We start from the raw sequence: 25775 nt of genomic DNA on the forward strand, positions 1-25775 counted from the left end.
TATCATGTTGACAACATGAAATAAAAAAACCCAAAGTTTAAAACCTTCTTCTAGGCAAGTTAAAGAATTACTGAGAACAAGTATTTTAAGAATAATTTCAGAAAGCTTGAACTCAGGGCGTGGGTTCTATCTCTGAGATTAATAGCAAGGCTATTGCTGCAACATTGAACCACAGTGCCATTTCTAATTTTCTCGTGGTTAATTGAAGAGAAGAATCCCACTGACTTTCCTGTCCAACCTGACTTTGAGCTAGGATCTGGAGATCTCAGCCCTCTGAATAGCTAGAATTATAAGCATGAGCTACTGGCACATGGCTACACTAATTGCTTAACTAAAAGAGTTAAAATTAAATGTTAATAATGTTTAACTTTGTAAAATAAAGTTAACTGAAATGCCTTTTACTAGTAATAAGGGATCAAATGTGTCTACTGTGTAGGTGGGTTACAAAGTTCTTACCAAAAGCTACATACTTTCCTTGTTTTCTATTCTTCCAAAATTGTTTGCTCTCCAGAATCATGCCTTATCTTTCCTTGCTGGTTTCTGTAGCTTATTTCATACATGCTCACAGCTTCTTCAATTATCATTTCCTTATGTGAAGAGCTTGCAAATATCTATTTTCAATCCAAACTACTTTTATGCACCTCTCATCCATATATTCAACTGCCATAAATACTTGTGAAACAGTAATCTTGTCTCTCCATTACTGGATATAAATGTGTAAGTAAAATTTAGGAAAATAAAGGAATAACATCAATAAATATACCTGATGATTGTAATAGTAATGCTAAATATTACTACAATGCTGTTTTTCTGAGCAATTTAATATAAAGCTCAAGGAAAACAACGTTTTTGAGTGCTGATATTGGGGTTTAAAATCAGGACCTTACCTTCTCAGTTATGCATTTTCCCTCAAGGGCGGTGTTTTACCCTTGAGCAGACACAGCTTTTATTTTCATTGCTGTTCTCTGCTGTGTTCAAAAGCAGGAATTTTAAACCTCTTAATAAAGTGATTCTTAAATATTCATAGGGGAGCAAAAGAAGAATAGAAGACAATAGAAGAATAAAAGAGTATAAGTTCAGGCTTGAAATCCTAGCTACCCAGGAGGCAAAGAGATGAAGATTTTGTTTCAGAGCCAACCAGGGGAGAAAAATCTGTGAGACTCCTATCTCCAATTAACACCCAAATTGCTGGAAATTTATTTGGGGGATTATTTAGAGATAAGAAACCCTTTGTCTTTCCTTCTTGGGCTGGATTGAAACCGGGATTCTCAGATATCAGCTCTCTGAGTATCTAGAATTACCGGTGTGTGCTAACAATGTCCAGTTTCGAGAGGGCAAGGTACTGATTTCAAGCTCAAGGAACAGCACAAAAACAAAAACAAACCTTATGAAATACAAATATACTGATAGAATACAAACCCAAACAAACCAAACATGGGTATCTAGATGGGTGAAGGTCTTAATAGAATTATTATCACTATTATCTTTTCTGGCATTTTAAGTAACCCGAAATTATGCATTAAAGGCATAGCTTAGTGGGTAGAGTACTAGCTAAAATGAAATGTATCAAACCTACTTAAGGAAGAAAGAGAAAAACAAACAGAATCTACACATATTTTGTTAATGTACTTTTAAATGCATTCCAATCAAGAAAACTCTAGGCATTGATGAATTTATTATTGACTTTTCCTAAAACTTTGAAGAGATCATTTTGATTATACAAAAATATTTCTTTAGAAAGGTAAGAAATAGTAGCTGCCCTCTTAAAAGTTTCTTTTTTTTTTTTTTGGTCCAGTCGTAGGCCTGAACTCTGGGCCTGGGCGCTGTCCCTCAGCTCTTAGGCTCAAGGCTAGCGCTCTACCACTTGAGTCATAGCGCCACTTCCGGATTTTTTCCCCTGCTTATGTGGTGCTGAGAAATCGAACCCAGGGCCTCATGCATGCATGGCAAGCACTCTACCACTGAGCCACCTTGCCAGCCCTTAAAAGTTTCTTTTAAAAAATACCGAGCTGAATTTTGTCTGGAATTTTATTCCATGTACTGAGCAATTAAGGCGAATTGTTTAAGGACATTGAGTCTTCTAACCATTAAGTACTTTATTCATCACTTACTTAGTCCTTATTTTTTGTATAACATTTGAAAGGTTCTATAAAATCCATTTGGAGGGTCTTTACTCAAAGCAGAATGGCATAATGTAAGCATCTCAGGATTTAGAGCAGTGAGTATGAAAGCCATGAACAGTTTATCTTGTCTTTGAAGAAATTTTTAATACATATAGCATAAATAAGAAAGAACATTTTAGGTGATAGAGTAAATAATGGAGGCCAGGAGGTGGCCTAGCACCACCATAGGAAGACGAAAGCTTGGGTGCACCCTAAGGGAGAACTGTCCTGTCCTGTTCTGTCCTGTTGAGATACTTGTCATGCATCAGGTGCCTGCACAGGGAGGGCTGGCACTACTAACACAGCACCATGAATACGGTCAGCTTGGCGTCTTCCATGGTTCGCAGCAGAAACCAGATGAAGTGGAGCAGGGATTGGACAGAGGGTGACTCGTGTTTGTTGGATGGTACTTCTATGCATACATGATGAAGACCACAGACCTGCTTTTGTTTTTCCAATAGAGAAACTGCAGCACTGCCTAGGGCACGAGCATGTCCACTTGCCTGGGAAGCTTTGGGCCATGGAGTCCTCCACCAGCATGTTGGCAGAGCCAACACTGTGGAGTGTAGAAAGTAGTATCAAGGTTCCCAGTAGTTCTCGCTTTCCTCAGAGTCCATGCCCAAAACAAATGGAACCATGGGTGGCCCTGTTTCCAGGAACCCCAACTGGAACACTTCAAGGCTCTGTATCAGTGGGGTCCATCAAACTGAACATCCTAGCCAGACACTACATCCACTTCTGCCTTCTTTGAGGACTCCAACACCAACATGGACAGTGCTGCTGTGCTCTTTTGCTGGCCATGAGGGAAGAACAGGAGTGTGCTCCCGAGCACATGAACTCCTGAGCCCCAGAAGGCTTACTCTGTGACATGTACCTGAAGAAGAGGGTCCAGTACTTCTGGCGTGCCCTTCTCCATGAGGTTTACCTTGCATGTGATTGTTGTCTTCATTCTGGGAGCCTTCCTGCTCCACCATCGCTGCTGCCAATGTGGCCCAAATACTATAACCTTTAGAAAGACTAGGTCAAAGCCTGAAAATATCAATACCAAGAATTGGGTGCATTAAAGAGGAGGGTATGGAAAGGGTAGACAAATGAAGGGAGGAAGGGACAGAATGTAAATGAGCTCATTGGATGAGAGTGAGGGAACAGAAGATGCTGTATGAAAGGAAATGTATTTATCTGCTTCATGAAATTGAAATCCCTCTACACAACCTCTTTATAATAATTATAAACTAAATTACTTTTCTAAAAAGGAATTCATTGCATATACCACAAAACTAAGAAAAGTAAGGGAAGGGGTGTGTCGGGGGGTTGAATGTTGAAAGGGTGGCATGGATCAATACGCACTGTTTTCATAAACTGCTTTGTTACATGGCACTTCTTTTGTACAACTACTTAAAGATAATTGACAAATAAAAATAATAAATGAGTAGATGTAAGATAAGGTGAGTACAGGAGAAAGAAATGGTTGATATATACTTCTAATATGGAACAGGGCTTCCCTTTAGGTTGGAATCCTGTAGAAGAACTCTACTGTTTTTATAATATTTCAGAATAAGATGAGATTCATAAAGCATGATTCATTATAATTTGTCAAAAATAATTTAAATAGTTGTTAATTGCCCAACAAAATTAAATTCCTATAGTATCTTTGTGAATAAATTTAATTTATGATCATGTTTTGACAGAAAAATCTATGAAAATGTTTTATTTACTTATTTTTTGGTCAGTCATGGGGCTTGAACCCTGGACTTGGGCACTACCCATCAGCTCTTCAGCTCAAGGCAAGCACTCTACCACTTGAGCCACAAAGCCATTTCTGGTTTTCTGGTGATTAATTAGAAATAAGAGTCTCATGGACTTGCCTGCCTGGTCTGGCTTTGAAGCCAGAACCTCAGATCTCAGCATATTGTGTAGCTAGTATTACAGGTGAGGGCCACCGGTGCCTGGCTAAAAATCTTAATTCCAATTCACCTGCATAAAGCCAGAACTTGAGGCTTTGCTTAAAAGGTGGAATGCAGGCAAAAAGTGAAAAGCAAATACTAGCAGAGAGGCAGGCAGAGAATGAGAGAGTTAAAGAGAGAGGGAGAAGAGAGAGGGCAAGAGAGAGGGAAGGAGACAGGGAAAAATGTAAAAACGGGGGAACAATGGGAGGAGACAGGCAAAAGTGGATGATGAAAGTGAATATTATCAAAATATATGAAAATATAATGGAGTCCATTATTTTGTGCAATAATAAGGCAATATGTTTAATAGAAATTCAAGTGTGAAAGCAAATTTCTCAATTTATAAGTTTTATTTAGAAATAATGAAGATGGAGATTAGCTGCTGGGGAAGGTATTACTTGCATTCTATTCTAAAACCCCGACCACAATCCCTGAAGATGTTCCTATCCAGGCCAATCAAGTAGCCACTGCCAGTTTTTGAAGCAAAAAAAGAGAAGTGTCATTCTGAGAACCAGAAGATTATAATGGCTAGCCATTTGTGGCTCAGGCTTGTAATCCTAATTACTCAGGAGCCTGAGATGTGATTATCCAAGTCAGGACAAGCAGGAAATCTTAATCTCAAGTTAAACACCACAAATAGGAAATGGAGGTGTGGTTCAAGTACAAAGGCTCCAGGACAGCACTCAGGCACTGAATTCACCTTCAGGTTCAGTACAAAGACACACACACACACACACACACACACACACACACACACACACACACACACACACACACACACACACAACGTTAATTATATATTAGAAAACACAGTCATATGTCAATATTTAATGCTCACAAATGTTAACTCCTACTGAATTTCACATTCTCTTAAAAGAGAGTAGCTTCTTGGCAGAATGTCCTTAATTTTTAAAAAGAATTTATAGCCATACTTCTTTGGCAGTCTCTATCACAAATTAGAATGGCGGGGGAGGGGAGGGCATGGGGAGCTAGCCACTTCCTTTATGCTTCAATGATATTCTTGTACTTCACTAGTGGAAAAACATTAGCAGGAATGAGATGTGTCTAAAATAATATAAAACCATTGAAATTGCCGCTGATCATGTACAGGCTGATTAATTCAGTACAATATGACATATACATTGAACACCACAGGATGCGCTATCAATTGAGAAGCAACCTATATATGATACAATTGGTAATGTGTGTATTTTATACTCATGGACATAGATATTTATATATGCATGGGAAATGTTCTGGCAATATATATCTGACAATGGAATTCTTTGGGGAATGGGGTATATGGTTGTGCAGATGGATTGGGGAGAAAAATTTAAACCCTAGATTTGAATTATGACATTTATATACAACCAAAAATCTGTTACTTTCAAAATTAAAAAAAAACACCTACTAGCATATGAGCTAAGAAAAATACCACATAAAGCTGTAGTAATTTTTTTCTCACTTTTTGATTAGCACACATTCTTCCAAGGGATTTGATTATGAAATTTTCATATATTCAAACAAGGTATCTTTATGAGACTCATCCCTTCCATCACTCTACACATCCTGATACACAGGATGAACCACTTTTAGGTGCAGTACTACCAATAAAAATGGGAAAAATGAAATATATAAAAATTTAAAAATTACTATTAGTGTAGTCCTCACCCCTATAAAATGCTTACATGGAAAGCAGAGTCCAAGATTGCATAGGAAACAATTATCAAGATCCCCTTCTCAGCTGGAAATGGAGTTTAGTGGTAGAATGCTTGCCTAGTATGCATGAAGCCCTAGGTTTGATTCCTCAGTACCAAATAAACAGAAAAGGTGGCTCAAGTGGAAGAGCACTAACCTTGAGCAAAAGAAACTAAGGGACAGTGCTCAATTCTGAGTTCAAGCACTACAACTGGAAAAAAATAAACAATCCCATTCTCAATCAATGAGTAAGCATTTGTGCATCCAGGTATGTAGGTATGTAATAAGAGGCATTCTAACCCTGCGTTCTAACACAACCTATGGAACTCATGATATTCATTCAAAAGTAACTGCTAAAAACAGGGCTAGCTAACATTTCTCTAACGTGCAAATAAACGAATTTAATCTATGTACACAACGTGCATGTGTACACATATAGATTCTACAGCAAGAAAGATATTCTGATAATTATGTGCTACAAATCCTGCCTTTTTCTACTACTTGCTCATTCTAGAATAATAGCATATGCACAACAGTGGGTGCGAGATGAACTCAACACCTTCTAGGAGATGTGTGGCCTGATCATAGAAACAAAAACATGTATTTCTTTTAATGTACATATTATGAAAACATATACATGCTCATATGTGTCTATAATTTGAGTGTATTACACAGCTATATGACTCTGTATGTTACATAAGCACTGAAAAAAGGAAGGAAAGGTCCACGGTTACCTCAGAAAAATTACTGAGCCATGACTCTGGTCTCATTATTTTTTCTGGTTAATTGGAGATAGAATCTTACAACTTTTCTGCTTTAGGGATCTTCAAACTACAGTCTTCTAGGTTTCAGTCTCCTAAGTAGCTAGAGTTACAGGCAAGGCAGACTGGAGATATAGCTTAAGTGGAGAATAATCAACCTGGAGAGAAAAAGCTAAGGAAGAGAATAAGATCTTGAATTCAAGTGCTAGTACTGAGGTATGTGAGCCCACACACGCGCGCGCGCGCGCACACACACACACACACACACACACACACACACACACACACACACACACACACACACACACACAGGAGAAAAAAGAAAAGGAAAAAACCCTGATAAGGTAATTAAGACACCTAATATAATAAAGAGGAGAAAACTTGAGGATTCATTTCTGTATTATTAGATTATTTAACAGGTGATTTAAAGTATACAGATATACCTGGGTCACCACAGTTTCATTCTTGTTAATCTGTGTGTGTGTGTGTGTGTGTGTGTGTGTGTGTTATACACACACACTGGTGTATGTATAACAATACGGAGACTTGAACTAAGTGAATTGGCACGATGCTTTTGCTTCTTATCTCAAGGCTGTTGCTCTACCCCTTGAGACACAGAACCACTTCCATCTCTTTTGGGGAAAGAAGTGTTCCATGCATTTTGAAGGCCATACGGGGCCCAATAATAAGTCTATATATCTCAGCCACATGAGTATATTTTTTCTTATGTGCTAAAATCATCAGGTAATAGTCTTAGTTACAATAAAAAAATTCTAGGGGCTGGGAAGATGGCTCAGTGGTAGAGTGCTTGCCTTGCATGCCTGAGGCCCTGGGTTCGATTCCTCAGCACCACATAAGCAAAAAAAAGAAAAAAGCCGGAAGTGGTGCTGTGGCTCAAGTGGTAGAGCGCTAGCCTTGAGCTGAAGAGCTGAGGGACAGCGCCCAGGCCCAGAGTTCAGGCTCCACGACCGGACCCAAAAAAAAAAAAAATTCTAGGGCACTACTCAGGCCTTGATTAATGCCTAGGACCAACACAAAAATAAATGCAGTTTCTTGTAATTATTGCAGTTGACCTATTGCTACTCCTAAGATTATCATCTATGTCAAGGGCCTCTGGATTGTGACTCCCTCCATAGGTAAAGGATCACTCTAAATCTATCAGTCAAATGTAACTAAATCCTCCATATATTACCTTTGTAATATAAATTAAAATTGTTAATAACAAATAAATTATAATAAGTGTAGACAAAAATTCCATAAACACCAAGGATTTAATTCATGCTATGACATTTTTAGACCTCAAACATCACTAAGGATTTTTTCAGAAAACACACTTTTATCTCTACCCACTGTGAAACTGAAGAACTGAAATCATACACTACCCAACTTAGAGGCCTACACCAAGAAATAATTAGATGGCAGACATTGGTACAAGCAAACTGTACACCGCATATTCTCCTAAGTGAATTAATACTAAAAACAATGGACATGGTCCAGCTTGAGTTGAAGTTGAATATCTTGTCTCAAGAACAAAAAGTGAGGGCTGAGAATATGGCTTAGTGGGAGAGTGCTTGCCTAGCAGCCATGAAGCCATGGGTTTGATTCCTCAGTAAGATATAAACAGAAAAAGCTAGAAGTACCTTGTGGCTCAAGTGGTAGAGTGCTAGACTTAAGCAAACAAAGCTCAGGAAAATGCCCAGACTCTGAGTTCAAGCCCCAGGACTGGTTTAAAAATGGTGAAGACAGGAAGCAGGGAGAAGAACAGAGTTATTTGTCTGAGCCTACATTTTCTCAGCCTTCATGAACTTTCATCTTGTGATTTGTTTTTATTCTATTCAGTGGTCAACAAACTAGTTTCCTCTGAGTCTCTGAATCCTGTGTTATTTAGAGTTAGGAATCCTGATTTTAGTGTTGGGGATTTTGCTAAATGGAAGAGCACTTGCTGGCAAGTGTCAGGACCTTAGTTTGCTTCTCAGATCTGAAAAAAAGGACTCTTAAATCTTCTTTAGTTTGTGAAACTTCACAGAAGAAATAAATGCTTTCACTCATTCATAGAAGCACAAATTGATACATTTTCTAGGCTCATTTGAGAAAATTTACTATGAAATAGCAAAACAAAAGTCACACACTGATGGTTCATACTTGTAATCTAAGCACTCAGGAGGCTGAGATTTGAAGATTATGGTTTGAAGCCATTTGGTGCAAAAATGTCCATGAGTCTCTTATCTCAACCAGTGAAAAACAAACCTGCAAAAAAACTGTAGCTGTAGCTCAAGCAGTAGAATGTTAGCTAAGAGTTATAAAGCTACAGGGCAGCACCCAGTCACTGAGTTCATGTCCCAGAAGAACTGGCAGAAAAAAAATGAACTCAAATTCAAAACAGTTCATAATCATCGATAATAACTTGCCATTTTGGGCCAAACAAAACAATTATTTTTCTTTAATGAAATAGAATAGGACACTTTACTTCTTAATTAGTGCTAAATCATGTAGGATTTCACAGTGTGGAAAGATACCTTTTCTAATGATAGCAGAAAACTTCAGTATCACTGTATGTATTATATCCCAGGACTGTAAAACATATAAAGTTAGATTTGTGCTCCATGGACCAAATTTCATGATACATAAAAGAGTATCTTCACAGTATTTTATTTATACTGAACCTTTTTTCATTCTTTATTATTGACCACAACATAAATGTTACTAAGGCTTGCCTTTTCATTGGAAAATTCTCTAATTTTTTAAACTTTCCTTTCTTTTATACAGCAAATAAAACTATGTATGGCATGTGAATATCACCAGTATGGAAGTAAGTTTGTCACCTCTACAATGCTCTGGACCTGCTTGATCATCTCACCTAGCTGCAGCTCTGTTCTTTCAGACATCCTTTCAGGCCAATTGATCTTCTCCTTAGTGCCCAGGTTAGGTTGCTCAGCAACTTCCCTCCAGTCTCCAAGGATAGCTCATGGCTGTTTCTTCATTGCAGAAAATAGATTTCTCTATTCTACAAAAAAATAAATGTGATTGGGTTAAGCCTCTACTGTAATAAAGATTTCATTTTACATTAGTCCATGTTTCCTTTAGAGAATTCTCTAAATGTTTAATTAATGGGAGGAAGGGGCTGGGAAAGAGTGAGGGAACAGAAGACACTTTACAAATGGAAATGTATTCATTACCTTACTCATTTTATTGTAATCCCTCTGTACATGCTCTTTATAATACCAATAAAGTAAATCAATAAAAATATTCAATTGGATGAATCTGGTCAGAATGTAGACATGTACACCTATTCACCTAACAAAACTAATGCTTTACACACATCAAGAAAACAGTGTACTCGCAAATAAATCGTACTTAAATGGATTGCTAGGCCGATCTTGCCCAGCCACCACTGCCACGCCTGGTTCTTTTGTCCAAAATGGGGCGCCAGGGGCACTGCCTTCTGGCCTTCAATGCAGCCACTGAGAGGGTCTGTTGGCGGCTGTTCCACCTCTTCAGCCCTGAAGCTGCACAGTGGAGCCAAGTTAGCACGTGTTGTAGTCTTCAATGTGGCTGCAGTTGAAAGGGAGGCAGGCTGCACATGAGGCCTTTGGCACCCAGAATCCATCTCAGGCTTGAGTCCTTGGGAAGCCCCACGGCGGAGGGGGGGGTTGCCACTGGGCAGAGAACCTCTAAGCTAGCAGTGTGCGCTCCTCGGGCTTGGGCACCAGCAGCAGCAGGGACTAGGACGGCAAGTCCTCAGGGACTCAGGAGCCTTGGCCCATCGCACCATGCCTGGTCCTGCTCCCGCCTCCTGAGGACTGGCCTGTGAGCCCTGTCCAGTGCCTGTGAGCACCAGATGCTGCTAATCAGCAGCCTGAGTCCCATGCTGTCAGTTGAACCCCCGAGGACCGGCTTCTCCACCAGGTATAGGGCCTCAGTGCGACAGCTAGTGCCTAGGCATATGCCCAACCTCATCGGAGTGGCCTATCTGAATTTCAGGCAGCTGCAGGATGAGCCAGAGGCCAGGAAGCAAGTCCTGGCCAGCCAGTAGCTGCCCTTTGTCCTCAGGCTCTAGGCAATGCCAAGGCGCACCTTCCCTGCAGAGGTAATAGCAGCAATGCAGCCATGGATGCAGCAGAAGCACCATTGTCTCCAGGTTGGCCCCACCTGCCTCCAGGTGTGCCCACATCATCAATCCCCTGGGCTGCCCGCTCCTGCACTGATGCTGTACATACCTGCAGTGCTCATTTTCTTCTGTATCCGCCCTCCCCTTCCCCAATCCCTGCGGGCATCTCTGACTCCTCTACCACCTTTGCCCTGAACATTTAGCATATGGGCCACTCATAGAGTTCATAGTGGTCGAGGGAACTTTTGTAGAACAGCCTCCAGGAAAGAGTCAAGGGTCAGGGTGATAGAGAGCCTTGAGTGTGTGGAAAAGGTATTGCACACATATTTTGATAGGATAAGAAATCAAAAGAAAGCAAAAATTATCAAATTAAAAAAAGAGATTAACCAGGCATCAATTGCTCAGGGCTTTTATCCAAGCTCCTCAGAAGGCTGGGAGCTGAGGATCAAGATTATAAGCCAGCTTGGGAAGGAAGGTCCCTGAGATTCTTATTTCCAATTATCTACAAACAACAACAGCAACAAAACCCACAAGTGAAGCTGTGGCTCAGGGATGTGGAGAGGTAAAAGGAGAGTGAATTTAAACAAGTCCTTATTTCAGGGACAGAAATGATTAGGACAGAATATTAGGAGAGACATTAAAAAAAAAACAAGAGAAAATGAAAAAAAACCTAAATTTAAAATTTAAAAGTGACATCATTAAAAACTATGTAAATTCAAAGAATTGATATTGAGAGAAGAGAGGATTGGTTGAGAGGAAGGGAGGGTAGAAAAGAGACATGAAAAACTAAAAAATAATTCTTAAAATTAGTTACTTGAAAATTATATAAGTATAAAGTGATAATACTGCTCTTAAAGAAGTTAATCCTAAGAGGTTGTGAATTGAGTATTAAATATCTGGATTAAGTATGTACACAATGGGGGATAAGGTCTAATAATTGAAGACGGGTATGTATCTGGGGATGAGTGGAACTACAATTCAGTAACACCAGGGAGAAAGAAAAAAATGAAAAGAATAAAAAAAGGACCAAAAAGTCTGAAGTTAACATTTTTTTTTAAAAAGCACACACACACATATACACCTAAAATAACAATTATAAGGAAAAAAGGATTAAAAGAAAACAATTCTTTAAAAAAAATAATAAAGGTACAAAAAAGAGTTCTTTGATTTTTTTTGGGGTGGGGAGGAATGGGTAGATCACGTATTTCGCTTGGGACCATAACCAGTCTCTTTGTGGAGACTTTGTCTGCTTATGGTGTTTGGTTTTCTTGTGGCTTGATTGAATTCTTAATTCTGTTTGTTTGAACAGGCAGAAAAATGCTCTATGTTATCTAGTATTTTGTGATCCTCCTCCCAGGTAGTTCAGTGGGAGGGAGATCTGCTTTGAGTATCACAAAAGAGGGAGATGTCTCTTTCCTTTGTTTTGTCTGTGATGTGGCTAGGTTCTGGGTAGGGTTGAGGCTTTTCACTAAACAGTATCTTTTCCATGAGGGGCTAGCTTTGTAGACTGCTTTAGGGAGGGGCAGCCTCTGGCTCTGTTTACCCTCGGCACAGAGTTACCCTTGCCTGCCCAGGGTGACTTTCTCCTGAGTAGGGTTGTGCCTGGCAGTTCAGGCCAGGTTCCTATGACCTGCTAAATGACTCTTTTGTTTTCTTCCAAGGCCTGAGTTGGAGCTAGCTGCTCATCCAGGCCTTTGTCAGTATCAAAATGGAGATCTGTGGTGGTAGGGGAGGGGTGGCTTTCCCTCCTCTGCTCCCTGAGAAGGAGTGAGGATGTCAGGGTTCTACTCATGCTGGAGTGTTGGTTCATGGGTCGTCTCTGGTCTGCGATCTGCAGGATGAAGATATCTACTCCTTGTCAGTTCTTGCTGGTGTTGGTAGAGTCAGCTCGCCCACTGCATCTGGTTTCTTGGTCCTGGACTCTCACTGTAGGTATGGTAGCTATGCCCACCACCTTGCCACCACATCCACCGCTGTAGCGTCTACTGGCAAATGCTCAGATCTGTCATTCTGCCTGGATTCTCTCTCTCTGGCCAAACTCTCTGTACTGTGATAGCATATTTGGTGTACTTCTCTAGACTCGGACTGTACACTGGAATACTAATCTGCTTTCTATGTGAGACCTTCTTTAGTCTCCAGCTTCTCCTCCTCCATCTTCCCCCCTCCCTGGAATTAGGTTTTTGTCTAGAAGATTAAGTGTAGGAGTAGAAACCAGTTGTGGGGAGATGTTGTGATGTTAATATTGTGGTTCCAGTGACAGTTCAGGCTGTCCAGTGGTATGTTGAATTGTCTATGTATTTGGATGTGACTGTCTCTGATATATAAATTATTCCTGCTTTTTTCACATGTGGTCCTTTCATTTCCACACTGCAGCCGTGATTTTGAATATGTTGGACCACATATTCAGAGCAGTCACCTTCCTGGCTAAGCACCTTTTAATAGATTTCTGTTTTCTTGTGAAGACAGTATAAAATCTTTTGAATTGTGTATCTATATATAATTATTCTTGACTTGGTGGGACCGTCTAGAAGAGGAGTATCTGCTAGGACTCTAAATCTCTGTTTCGCTAGAGTGAGTGAAGGTAATTGTCAGTTGTTATTCTGCCATTGTTTTTCCTCTTCCTCAGGTTCATTTTTTATATTGTGGACTTTTTCACATAATTTAGGATGTGTGATTATTGTATCAGGTTATTTTTGTTTTTCTTTTTCTGTTACTTGGAAATACTGATTTCAGGCTTATATGAAGAGTCAGAAACCACATGAAATGTATGTTACTACATTCAAAGAAAGAGAGCAGTCATTTTAACCTATTTGCGACAAGTAAATTAATATTAAGCAAAGCTAATTAAAATAATTACTTATTTACTCTTCAGAGGATGAGTATAGTACTCTTGGATATCTTGGAGGAAAAGACTAGTCTCATTACAACTGACGCCTTACATTGAAATTATTGGCTAAACATTCTTCTTCAGAAAGGCAAAAGCTCCATTTCTTTCATATTAGTATTATAAAATCATAATAGCTGCATATTGAATTGTTTACCACTACTATTTTGAATTACATTCTTCATCCATTAGATATCTAAGGCTTTGAATGACCAATTCTTTGAAATACCTATATTGCTTATATTGTGATATTAATCTCAGTAATATTAATAAGAATTTATCTCTGAGTCCTGTCTTGAACTACATTCATATGTAATTTATGTAGTACCAAGCAAGAAACCTGATAATTTTACTCTTTTCTATGTTTTAATCAATAAATCCATTCAATATAGAAATATGTTCCCATCTTTTATGTTGCTCAAGTAAACATCAAGTATTTCTAGTACTTTTCCTGAAATAAATAAAAAGTTTGGAACAGGAAGACAAACCCTCCCATTATCACTTTGAAGTAAATCCTTGGGAACTATTTTTTATACAAAGAAAAGGAAAGCCGGGCGTAGGTGGCTCACGCCTGTGATCCTAGCTACTCAATAAGTTGAGATCAAAGCTAGCCTGAGCAGGAGAGTCTGTGAGACTCTTATCTCCAGTAGACCACTAGAAAACTGGAAGTGGCGCTGTGGCTAAATCAGTAGAGTGCTCACGTTGTTCTGAAGAGCTGAGGCATAGCTCCTAATCCCATAGTTTAAGCCCCACACCCGACAAAAAATAATAAATAAAAACTGCAATGCACATGTTTATAAATGAATAATCTAATGGTTAAGTCAATTAAACACAAGAACTACCACATCAATCTCAATTTACTTAAAGCCACCAAAATATTAGTGTTCATGAATATCACTCATTTTTAGAAAATGACTAGTGAAAACAAAGTTTATATTTGAAATATAAAAAATGAAATTTAAACCCAGATTTGCTGTGAATATCCAATTCACAGGAATACATTTATTCAGCAAACAGAGAAACAAAAAATAAGGGTTTGTCATATAGAATGAAAGATGTAGAAGCAGACTCTTTCCTTAAGATGATAACTACATGCAAAAAGTGGGATTTATCCATTTATCTACTGAGGGGCATCTGTGTTGGTTACATATCTTAGCTATGGTATATAACGTTGCAGTAAATATAGTTGTGCTGGTAGCTTTAGTATGGTCTTGGTTGTGATCATTTGGGTAAATGCCCCAAAGTGGGAATGCTAGGTCATAGGGAAACTCTATGTGGAGTCTTTTGAGGAAACTCCATATTGCTTTCCAAAGTGGTTGAACAAGTTTACACTCCCACCAAAAATATAGTAGGGTTTCTTTCTGTCCAAATCCCCTCCAGCATCTATTGTTATTAGAATTCTTTATTATAGCCATTCTAAATAGGGTGAGTTGGATTGTCAATGTTGTTTTGATTTACATTTCATTTATGGTTAGGGAAGTTGAGCATTTCTTCATGTGTCTATTGGCCATCCTTCTTTCCTCTTCAGAGAAGTTTCTCTGAAAGTCTTTTTTATTTTATTTTATTTTTTTATTGTGAAAATACTGTACAGAGGGGTTACAAGTACATAGGCAAGATAATGAGTACATTTCTTATCAAACATTTTTACCTCCTTTGTGTTTCCCCTTACACAATGGAATTCTATGCCTCCATCAGAAAGAATGACATTGCCCCATTTGTATGGACATGGAAAGACTTGGAAAAAAATATATTAAGTGAAGTAAGCCAGGCCCAAATAAACATAGGTCCCATGGATTCCCTTATTTGTAATACTAGTATATGTCTGAGACAAGCAGAAACGGTCAGACAAGATGATGTTAAGGGAAATGAACTCCAAGATAAAGACTCAAATGGTTTTCTTTCTTGCTATTGTTTCTAACATTTTATAAGATGATTTATTTATTGCTTTGTATATCCCTCCCCACCCCATACATGTGTTCCCACGGGAGGGGCTGGACTAGGCAGTGAAGGGAAAGCATTGGAGCCAGAAGTTGTGGGGCTGGAAAGGGTGGGCCAGAAAAGTGGGGGTGGAGGTAAAATTGTGGCTGTGAGAGTGGTTGGTCAGGAGAATGTGTGCAGCCCAGAGTGAGTATCTGGCCTCAAGAAGCAGTACAGTCCAAAAAGTGAGAGTAGGACACATAGCATGGTGGTGGGAAGAGGAAACACCGGGTGACCATGGTCCAGCGGGTGGTGGTGGGAGGTGGGCTGATAGAGGGGAGGTATGGGACAGGGAACCTAGAAGAGTTAATAGGAGATCAAGAAGAAGGGTTGTGCACACTTCACTGGAAACAGGGCTGCTCAGTATGGCTCTCTCCATGTACTATGCTCGTCTGTGCTCTGTCAGGGTTAAGCCCAGCAGGTTAGAGTTCCCATGCCCCACAATCTAGAATACAGTAAAGGAACACCATCTAACTATTCACCTGACAGGGGTATAATTCTCTGGCACCTGGGAAGAGGTTTATTATGAAGACAGGATGGTAGAATGGGCTACCTCTGGCTTAACAGATTCATATCACCCTTACCCATGAGACACAGTTAATATATAAATGCACTTAAACAATAGTTCTTTTTTCGCCTTCCTTTGCTTTACCTCTTCCTTCTTCCAGTGCTGGGGCTTGAACACAGCTTCTAGGTGCTCCAAAAATTCTCTGCCCAAGTGCCTATTGTTCTTCACCTCCTAGACCTCTATCTTCTTGGTCCCTGTCAGTCCAGGTGCAAGGTACCATGACCAGATGCCCTCTTTCAAGGCAAGTATGTCCCCAACAGCCTTCTCCCTGGAGGAACCAAAAGGAGGATTAAGGGTTTTGTGCTTTTGTGTATACATTCACATGAATATTTACTTTCATCAGTGGGGCAGTTCTAAGTACTCATCCTCTTATTGAACTTCAGCTATAAATTCTTTGAAAATGGAGGCACTGGAGCAGGAAAGGAAAAAAAACCCAAACAATAAAACAAAAAACATATCCCACAATCACTGGATGACTGAATGAAAGTAAAACGCAACCTAAAAATATTTTACCAAATCTGTTATATTTGAATGGTGAGAGTTCCATAGAGGAAGATGCCAAAACAGCCAGGGAGTGTCCATTTGCATATGTTCAAGGATGCTGTCATTAATATTTAATCATTAATATTTGCTCATTCATCCAGGAAGAGGAGATCAGTTACTATGGTACTTTGATTGTGTTCAATCCAATTACGTTATAAAAATTTCAAGCTGCCATGATAAAAAAAAATAAGGCTCCTCTTCCCAGCACCAGTTATCTTTAGTTCACTTCCAAACCATAAACATTATAACCATGTCCAAAGAATGCAAGGAAGGGAGGGAAAGAATCAGCATTCTGGTCTATTATCTGGTACCAACACATTGCTCAGGTTGAACTGTTTATCCACTGTGGTATTACTTTCTTCCTACTTTTGGATCTGAGGTGTGTGCACTTAAGAACTATGTGCATATATCCGTACATACATTATGATTGAAGGTATATGTCCATCAACTGAGGTGTTAGCTTGCAAAGGTTCATTTTAACTGTTACAGCAGCTGTATGTCAACGTAATTGTTCCTGTGTCCCATGTGCATCTCTCCAAGTTCTACACAAGATAATGTCACTGACCATTTTACTTATGTTGCTGCTGGCATTCCCAGTTTTCCTCTCCCAATTCTCCCTCCCACCTCCCTCTATACCCTGCAGCAAACCACAGCCTTTATGGTTTTGTTTCTTCAGTGTTGATTGCCTGAGGTTTGATTGGTCCAATTCTAACACACTAGGTAGCTATGGCAGGTGCAGGGGGTGGCCTTCCTTTTTCTAACTTTCCTGACACATACCAGGAAAGTCTCTCCGCATTTCAGGAGTTTTACTTGAATTACTTTCCACTTTCTGGTATTTGCCACCTATCTGATTTTGTCTCTTCTTTGGAGTTAATGAGATTGAACCCAGGATGTTTCATTAGGTAGGCAAATACTCTCACTGAACTATAACCCAGCCACAGAACATCTTTTTAAATTCTCCATATATCTGAATGTACGATGGAAAGAAAAGTTTATTCCAGTATATTGGAATGTTTCAGATTTTAGGTTTTGATTAATCTAGTTATATATAGTCATAGTCTAGAAACAAATATATTGGTAGGACTTGATAAGACAGGCTTTTCCTCACTATACAGCTGTTGATGGGAAGGGATTGTCCTGCAGCATAACCCTGGAAACTTAGTGGTGAGGCCTTCAACATCAATTCCTCAGGGACATGATTTCAACCCAAGTGAGTTGCTGTAGTCTGAAGCCTCCCCTCAGGTTCCTGCGATTCCATCTTGCATACTACATTCCATAATAGCAATAACCACGATGCTCAGTCTGACTGTTTCGATTTGTTGAAAGGTTGTGAATGAATGTGTATGTCATCTTAGATGAGCGCATCATTGAGTCATGTGAAGAACTTCATCAAAAAAGAGATCACTCTTCAGTTTCAGTGATGATTTACAACAAATTTTCATAACTTGACCACAAAGCCTCTTTTTTTAGGCTAAACAGTTTCACTTGCACCAAAATGATGCTATGGCAAAAATGATCCTCTAATAGGGTTTCTAAATGCAAACACAAAATACTTTTGCTTAAGGAAGAATTAATTATGCCAGCTAATATATTCCCAGAATAGTTATTTGTGTTTAGACCATGTTAAAAAAAATTGTTTTTGTTTTTGTTTTTTTATGGTCATGGGGCTTGAACTCGGCCTAGGCGCTGTCCCTCAGCGATTCAGCTCCTCAGTGATTCAGCTTAAGGCTGGTGCCCTACCATTTGAACCATAGTGCCACTTCTGGTTTTCAGGTGGTTAATTGCAGATTAGAGTTAATTGCAGATAAGAGACTTTCCTGCATGGGCTGGTTTTGAACCGCAAACTTTTTATCTCAGCCTCATGAGTAGCTAGGATTATAGGCGTGACCCACTGGTATTTGGCAAATATGTGCAATTTTTAACCATGATTGAAAATGTTGGGAAAAACTACAGAATACTTATAAGCAGCAGTAATTAGATGGGTATAAGTATATGTAATATACCAAATATTTTTGCAAAATTGAAGTCCTTGGTGATCAAATACATAACAAAACTCATTTGGATCTCTTATTGAATATAGATTATTAATTTTTCTGTTCAGAAACATATATATGTATATATATACGTAACTACAAAAGTATATAAATAATGCTTTACTATTTATGGGCAATTCTAAAGAGAGAGAGAGAGAGAAAGAGAGAGAGGCAGGGAGACAGGAGACAGAGAGACAGAGAGAGAATCACAAAATCCCAAACATTAAACTTACAGGTTGGATATCTGTAATTCCCAATTACATATTGTACTGAAAGGGAAATTACAATGAAATAAAAAATTAGACCATTCTGCAAGGATTCCAAAAAAATAGTTCTTACATATTTCTTGTTTGTTATCTTGATGTGTTTGTGACTAGTTGTGTCATCTGGTTTGCTTTAGGATGAAAACAACACTATCTTGTTCTTAAAAGCCAAGGGAAAATTATAAGTGTGCAATTGAAAGAGGTATATATATATTTGGATCAACCTTTATTTGCTTAGTTTTCAAACACTATGTAATGTTTCCAAATAATAATGGATTTTGCAAATATAGAAAAGTGTTAATGTATTTCTTGTTTTAAATGTATTTCTTATGACCAGATAAGACGTGTTAAGTCAAATGAACCTCAAGACAGGGACACAGGTTGTTTTTTTTTTTAACTTGCCATTGTTTTTAACGTATTTATAATGTACCATGTGATTTTTTTGTTTCTTTGTATGTTCCTCCCCTATGGCATAACCGCTATTTTCACTGTTTTTGATGTCAGTTCCCTGCATCTTGTATATACACTTCTCTAAATTGGGGAGGGGGAGGGCAAAAACAAAATGCTTTAATAGGGATTCAGGTTGACACATTGTAACAATGAGATGTTCAAGACACTATGTTGAAAAACAAACTTTACTATTTAGGTAGTGGAGGGAGGAGGAGTGTAGTTGTAGAGGTGGGAGGGAAGGGATGGTAGGCGAAAAACAAAGGAGGAGACAACAATGCTTCATATTAAATGTACTTATTACCTTGCTCATGTAACTGTAACAACTATATACAGTATCTTTTACAATAAAAACGTATTAAAATGTATTTCTTAAAAATAGAAATATTTTTAAATTCTTATGCATATTTCCAATTAAGCAGTTCAGATGATGTATATATGAATTGTTGTTAGCTAGATTTTATTGTGTATGTGTGGTGGTCATTACGTTTGAAGTTAGGCCCTGGGTGCTGTCCTCTGTCCCTACCCCCGTTTTTTGCTTGTTCAAGGTTAGCACTTTCCCACTTGAGTCACATCTTCGAGATTTTTGGTTTTCAGTTGGAGATTAGTCTCTATTTCCTGCCTGAGCTGGTTTTAAACTATGATCTTCAGATCTCAGCCGCTTGAGTAAGTTACCACTTACATTTATTGTTTTCGTTTTATTAGCATATACTTTTATTGTAAAGATACTGTACACAGGGATTACAGTTACATTAGTGAGGAAATGACTACATTTCCTATCGAGCATTGTTACCCCCTCCTTTGTTTTTTCCCTTACCATCCCTTCCTTCTCCACCTACCTAACTCTTCCATCCCCTCTCCCACCCCCACAGTTGTGAAGTTTGTATTCAACATAGTGTCTTGTACATCTCATTGTTATAATGGGTTAACCGGTATCCCTATTTCAGCATTTTGTTTTTTCCCTTTCCCTCCCCAAATTAGAAAAATGTATATATAAGATGCAGGGCACCAAAATTAATAGAGTGAAAACAGAACATGCCAAACAAATAAAACCACAGATTACATTATAAATACGTTTAAATCCATACCAAGAAAAAAAACACGTGTGTACCTATCTTGGAGTACATTTTTCTTAACAGCATCTTACATGGTCATATGTGCATAGCTTTTGACCTCTTCTGCTTATCCTACATAAATATTAACTATTGCAAATAAGGGAAAACATGAGACCTATGTTCCTTAGCACTTGGCTTACATCACTTAATATAATTTTTCCAAGTCTTTTCATTTCCTAACAAATGGGGCAATATTATTATTTCTGATGGAGGCATAGAATTCCATTATATATAGATATATATCTATATATAATGGAATTCTATGCCTCCATCAAGAAAATGTAATATATATATATATGTATATATATATATATACATATATATATATATATATTACATTTTCTTGATCAGTTCATCTACTGATGGGCAACTGGGTTGGTTCTATATCTTAGTTATGGTAAAAAAAATGCTGCCATAAACATAGTTGTGCAGTAGCCTCAGCCACTTACCTTTAAATCAGGTGATCTACTGAGTGTTTCCCTGTCCTATTTTGTGAAAATACACCTTTCCAACAGCAAAGGTAAAAGAACAAGTTAAAAGTTGTTCTGATACTCCCAACTCAAAGAAGATACATGATGTACTTATTTAAGTGCTATGATAAAAAAATTTGGAGTTGTTGAAAGATTGACTTTCTTAAGTGTCATTTTGGGAAAAGTGAGTCAAATATTCATAGCATTCCTAAAGAGAATAAAGTAGACCTGTTTTTTAAATGAGGAGTACTAATGATACGAAGAGTAGTTTTTGTAGCATTACTGTAGCCTATTTGAAAGAGTTTGAAGGTACAGATGATCAGGTATATTTCTTGTGTAGCAATCAATTCTAAAATTCTTTGTTTTTCTCTGCATTTTCAGTTTGTTCTCAACGGGTGTCTTATTTGAAACATACAGCTGAGTACCAGGGGTTTCTGTATTTTACATTTTATGAAAGTAATTTTAGGTTTTTTAAAGCAGAAAAGCTAATAATGATAATCATACTCTGATATCCTTCACCAAGATCTCCACATTTCATTATACTGGTTTAATATGCTATCAGTATATTTAAATGGTATAAAGTTTGGTTTTGCTTTTGTTTTTTGGGCTGGTATTGGGGCTTGAAATTAATACCTTGGTCTTTCACAAATGCCGGTCATGAATGATCATGCCTGTAATTCTGGCTACTCAGGAGGATCTAAGAATCTAAGGATCAAGGTTCAAAGCCAGCCTGGGCAGGAAACATTGTGATACTCTTGTCTGTAATTCATTACTATAAAGCTAAAAGTGGAGTGTGTTTCAAGTGGTAGAGCACTGGCTGTGAACAAAGAAGCTAAAAGGTAGTACCTACAGGATAGTTCCCAAGTTCTGGGTTTAAGTACCAATACCAACACACACATACAAACACACACACACACACACACACACACACACACACACACACACACACACACACACACACACACACACACACACACACACGTTTTCTTTCTCCCCAAAGCATGTGGTTTCAGCGTATGTGTGTGTGTTCTTTTTTATGTGACCCTGAAATCCACTTTGTTTTCTTTTTCATTTAGTTGGTGATTTCTGCACAGGAAGAGCAGAGTAATGGTGTTACTTGAGTCCTGGGTGCCAGTGGTTCCTCTGAGATGAATGAGGTCTGACTTAGTGAGCAATGGGACCCCAGGAAAGCTCCATGAAGTAAATGGATGGAAACATGTGAGAAGATATGCATTCAGGTAATTCTTCAATCTATCTTCCTCCTGCCAAGGGTCATTCTCTCTCAGGGGGGTGAGTTCCTTTTCTTACCAGGTAAACCTGAACCTTGTATGGCTTTGTGTGTGTACCCATATGTGAAAAAGGACTTTGAAAAATGTCAACCATCACAAACTTGTTCTATTTTTTTTCTCTCACTATTAGTCTTTATGTTGGAAGACTTCATTGTTCTGAGAAAAATGGAATGTTTTAGAAATTTTCCTGGGATATTTATAGATGTAGGTCAGAATTTATGGTCCTTTTGCTCTAGTGAATTGAGAAACATTTATGTGAATTTATAGGTAGCCTATAGTGAACTTATTTCTACAGTATAGATGAAATTTTGGATATGATATATTTATAGAAAACCAAAGGATACGAAATATTTATGGAAAACGAAAGACAACTTTACGTACTTTGTCTAAATGAAGCAGAAATTGAGAGCACTTCAAATGTTTCAGTTTTAATCAGAGTGTTGTACTAATTTGGCATAAAAGATTTTTAAGTGCTGCAATCAATTAATTTCATTTGTAGGAAAAATGACAGAAAGGAGTGTAAATAAAGATATAGTGTAAGTTTTGCCTTTTGATTAATTAAGAACTTTATATTTAATTTCAACTAAGGTATTGGGAGAAATACCAAGATATGAGATCCAGTTTCTGCCAATAATTAGATTAAATTAATAGTAAAAGTCCTCTGTTAGCAGTAACAATCGCCACATGATATTTAAAAAGTTTGTGGTCAACACATTTGTGCAGTTGGGTAGTTTTGTAGTTATAGAATTTTAATGAATTTCTTCAAGCACAAGGAAAAGTTCAAGACATGTTAGAGTTTTACACACAGCAAAGAAAATACCAGGTTGTTTTCAACAAATGTTTTCATTTTTCAATATGTGAGTGTGTGTGTATGTGTGTGTGATGGTAGTAAGGCTTCAACTTAGGGTATTTTGCCATACCACAATTTCCAGTTTTTTTTTTCTATTTATTGGCAATATGAGTATCACAGAGATTGCTGCTTGAGATCCCTTTGAATCTAGATCCTCACATCTCAGACTCCTATGTAGCTGGGATTGCAGGGGTGAGCCACCAGCATTCTGAGAGATACTTTTGTCATGTTGTGTGGCAAATTATCGGAAATTTAATGTTTGCTCACTGAATACCAACTGTTGTAGGCTACAATTTTGGGCTAATAGTTTGGGTGTGGCTTGTCTGTAGCAGTTGCTCAGTTTCTAGCAGGGGGCCACCAGGCTATAGTCTCTCAGGAAATATGTAGACCTCTTCCAAACTTAAAGGATGCCTGGTAGGGTTTAGGTCCTCTAGCTGTAAGACTATGGTTTCTGCTGTCTAGTCATCTATCATACATCCACTGTTGTCACCTCCTAGATACCCCCATATTTCTGTGACAAACATAACTTCCTTACTGTTTCATTCACTCTGTTTGTGTTACTGACTTCTAGAAAGACCTTAATTTGCACTCACTCCTTAGAAGTATCTCATAACCAACTCTTGTGCGAAATAATTACTTTAATTTTGTTATCTACCAGAGCATATTGTGGGGTTGGATGCCACTCATATTGGAAAATAAAAGACTTTTCAAGTGTCTGGGTTGTTATGCATTGACTTAGGTAGATTATTAGCTATTTATTATTAGCTATTTATTATTGTAAGTGTCCTCAATTTCAGAAACTTGTAGTATTGAATTGTTTGAGTTTAGCTGATCAAGTGTGCAGTTTAAGAAAATGAAAGATAATACTTTGCATAGAGTAGAAAATAATTTGCCAGTTAGAGTGAATGAAAGGCAATTGGGAGTGACTTCAGAGATGGGACAGAGGTAAATAGGTTACACATATTTTTAAAAGAGAACATGTGGCTGGGAATGTGGCTTAGTGGTAGAGTGCTTGCCTAGCATGCATGAAGTCCAGGTTTCAATTTCTCAGTACTAAATGAAGAGAAAAGGCTGGAAGTGGTGTTGTGCCTCAATTGGGAGGGTGACAGCCTTGAGAAAAAAGAAGCTCAGTAACAGTGCCCAGGCCCTTGGTTCATTCCCCAGGACTGCCAAAAAATAAGAGAGAGAACATGTCAATAATGGATGAGGGAGGGATCCAGAGGTCAAATTCATCACTCAATTTTTCCTCCTCTATTTCATAATCAAGACATCATTCTCAGAGAACCAAAGGGGGAAAAAGATGATCTAGAAAGAACATATCTTATGAAGTAATACCTAAACTTTTTAGTGCAACTGTCCTGTAGAGATAATTCATTAAGTATAATTGTGTCTTGCAATAGCACATGTGTTATCTGGAGATTTTGTGTGAGGGCTGGTCCTGAAAATTGATCAGAGCCCAGTTGTTATTCCTATTTGTTTTCTTCAAGGCTAGTACTCTATTACTTAAGCCACATTTCCACTTCTGATTTGTTGGTGTTTAAAGGAAGATAAGAGTGTCATGGAATTTGCCTGGTTCACCTGGCTTCAAAATATGATCCTCAAATCTCAGCATTCTCAGGAGCTAGGATTACAGCTGTAACTCACTAGCACCTACAGAAGCAATTTTTTTTGAGTTAAAGGAATTAAGAATATAGATTATCCAGGAAGATTCACCCTCAGTACTAAAGAAACCACCATGACCAATTTCCGTGAACACACACACACACACACACACACACACACACACACACACACACACACACACACACACACACACAAGGGATTGAAATTCTTATATCCAACTACCCAGCAAAAGTTGGAAATGAAGGTGTGATCGTAGTTGTAAAGTACTGAAATTTGGTGAAAAACCTGGGAAACAGTTCCCTGGTCCATAATTCAGCCCAAAGTCGACCAAAAAGAAAACTGAAAGGACAGAAGAAATGACCATTTGATATTCAAAAATAAGCCTGGGGCTGGTGGTTCATGCTTATAATTTTAGCTTTCAGGAGGCTGAAGTCTGAAGATACTATTTAAAGGCCAGACCAATCAGAAAAGTCCATGGGGCTTGTTTTCTGTATGTGTGAAAACCTGGGACTTGAATTTGTTTAGAAGCTCTACCACTCCCAGCTTCATATTAGTTGATGAAATTCTCAAGGATTTTCTTGCCCATGATGGCTTCACACTTGATACTCAGGTTTCAGCCTCTTGAGTCTTGCTGGGATTTACAATTAACCATCAAAAGGAAGAAGAATAAAACCTGGTGATTGAGCTGTGGCTCCAGTGGCAGAAATGAGAAAATAATTTCTGGGACAGCACCCAGACTTTGATATTAACTTCAGGACTAACACACTTACAAAGAATAAAATAAATAAATATAGAGAAGGGTGGGAGAAGAAAGAGTAAATTTCAGAGTTTAAAATGAGCCAATCATAGGAGGCACACACCTGTGATGGTAGCTACTCATGAGGTTCAAATATGAGAAGCACAGTTGAAAGCCAGTCCAGGTAGGAGAATTCATATACTCAACTCTAAATAGCTAGTTAAAACAAAACAGCATCAAAAGAATAGCCACAAGTTTTGCTATGGCTCATGACTTAGTGTGTTAATCATGATTAAACAACA

The sequence above is a fragment of the Dipodomys merriami genome, unplaced genomic scaffold (assembly GCF_024711535.1).
Source record: "Dipodomys merriami isolate MVZ:Mamm:240054 unplaced genomic scaffold, mDipMer1.0.p SCAF_262, whole genome shotgun sequence".
In the NCBI taxonomy this organism is placed as follows: Eukaryota; Metazoa; Chordata; class Mammalia; order Rodentia; family Heteromyidae; genus Dipodomys; species Dipodomys merriami.